Here is a 1,970-nt window from a genome sequence, read left to right as displayed (position 1 = left end):
ATTCAATTGTTTTTTGTTACAGAAATGATGATGCTGATGAAAGACCTCCAAAGGAACTTGGAGAGGCAAAGAGGACAGCAGGATCTAGTGGTGGGTATTTCCATAGATGAGTGGAATTTCTGTTGTATTTACTGTGCATTTGTTTGTAAAATACCAAAACAATGTTCTCAGTGTCATCAAACAAAATAATAAACTGACATTATTATAATATTGGATCATGTGATCATTTGATAATAATAATAATATTTAGCTTCTCTTGGCTACTGCTGAGGTTAATTTTTTTGCAGGTTTGATGGGCAGTGAATGCTCGAGTTGCACTACTATGAACAGGAGGCAAACATGCCACTGGCAGTGTGTACACTAAGAAGTACATTATTCACTAGGCCTATTTGTGTTGTGGTCACAGCAGTCTGCTGTGTTTTTCCTCCTCCTGGGTTTGCCACTCCCCCTGTCTGTCTCACTTCACACCTGGCCGTCATCTGCAATCATGCTCACCTGGTCGTCATCTCCAATCAACTCCCCTTCATAAACCCTTGGATTCCCTGCTGTCGGTGCCAGATCGTACTTCGCTCTACAGTGGTAATGATACGTGCCTGGCTCCAGTTTACCTTGTTACCTTGTTACCTCGCTACCGAACTCTCGTCTCTTGTTGCCTTTGACCACAACCTAACTCTGTTTCCCTCTGCCTGCAGTTATCCGGATCACGCAATCCAGCTCGCCTGCCTCACCCTCCCCCCGGCTTCCGCGTCCTCTACCTGCTCCTCCACCTCATTCAATAAACCCTCTTGCATCAATTCAACACCGTCTCTTGTCTGCTCTTGGGTTCAGAATCGTTATCACAACAGAACGATCTGGCCCAAAATGGACCCAGCGGACATTGACAGCATCCGCGGAGCTCTCGCCGCCCAAGGCACTCAGGTTGCTGAGCACAGCCAAGCCCTCCGGGAAGCTATGGAAGCCTTTAAGAATCTCGCTACCCGAGTCACTCAGATGGGTGCGCAATTGGACTTACTAGCCCCCCTTACCACAGCGCCTCCACCGTCAGCTTCACCTCCGCCGGCCCCCACTCTCCCGACACACCTGCCACGAGCTCGTGAGCCTCTCATTCCTGCGCCTGAGCGCTACGCTGGGGACATGGGTATGTGCAGAGCCTTTTTGATCCAGTGTTCACTAGTTTTCAGTCAGCAGCCCCTCACCTATCCCACTGAAAAGGCTAAGATCGCCTACATTATGGGGTCACTTAAGGGTAACGCATTAGAGTGGGCTTCAGCATTATGGGACAGTGATTCCCCAGTCAACGATAATTTTGAGCTTTTTGTAGCCGAAATGAGGAAAGTTTTTGATCATCCAGTAGAGGGAGGGGACGCCGCCAAGCGGCTTATTTCCCTTCGTCAGAGCTCCCGCAGTGTAGCTGAGTTCTCCGTCGAGTTCCGGACCCATGCAGCCAGGTCGGGCTGGAACGACAGGTCACTATGTGGGCTTTTTCTTTCCGCTCTCAGCGAGTCAATTAAGGATGAGCTGGCTACTAGGGAGGAGTCTAACACTCTCGATGAACTGATCTCCCTTTCCATCCGGCTGGATAATCGTCTACGCGAGCGGCGTAGGGAGAGGACAGGCAGTTCCGTACCCCCGGCACTCGCTGCTTCCTATTCTCCTCACTTCCCGAGAGCTGCTCTCTCTGCCCCCGTGACACATGCAGTCACTGAAGAGGAGCCCATGCAGCTGGGGCGCACTCGTCTTACCCAAGCGGAGCGGCTTCATCGGATCAAGACCGGAGTGTGTCTGTACTGTGCGCTGCCCGGGCATCTCATCTCCACCTGTCCGTCACTACCAAAAGACAGGGCTCGGCAGTGAGACTCGGGGCCCTGCTGAGCCACGCCCCCTCCGTCCCCGTTCCTCACTATGCACGCTCACTGCTGGATGCCACTCTGCTGTCCCTCGGTCATCCCTTTCCGGTATCGGCCCTTGTG

The 1,970-nt window shown here is 52.0% G+C and overlaps 1 long non-coding RNA gene across 1 annotated transcript; it reads left to right on the top strand.

The window, feature by feature from the left end:
• Positions 1-398: 398 nt before the first annotated feature.
• LOC134860228 (uncharacterized) lies at positions 399-799 on the top strand. Its single transcript, XR_010165208.1, has 2 exons — positions 399-579; positions 693-799. It is a non-coding gene; the product is annotated as an uncharacterized LOC134860228 (long non-coding RNA).
• Positions 800-1,970: the final 1,171 nt, after the last annotated feature.

This window comes from Eleginops maclovinus, chromosome 23 (assembly GCF_036324505.1).
Source record: "Eleginops maclovinus isolate JMC-PN-2008 ecotype Puerto Natales chromosome 23, JC_Emac_rtc_rv5, whole genome shotgun sequence".
Classification (NCBI taxonomy): Eukaryota; Metazoa; Chordata; class Actinopteri; order Perciformes; family Eleginopidae; genus Eleginops; species Eleginops maclovinus.
The sequence above is the reverse complement of the archived record's forward strand: the minus strand, read 5'-3'. Positions and strand labels throughout refer to the sequence as shown.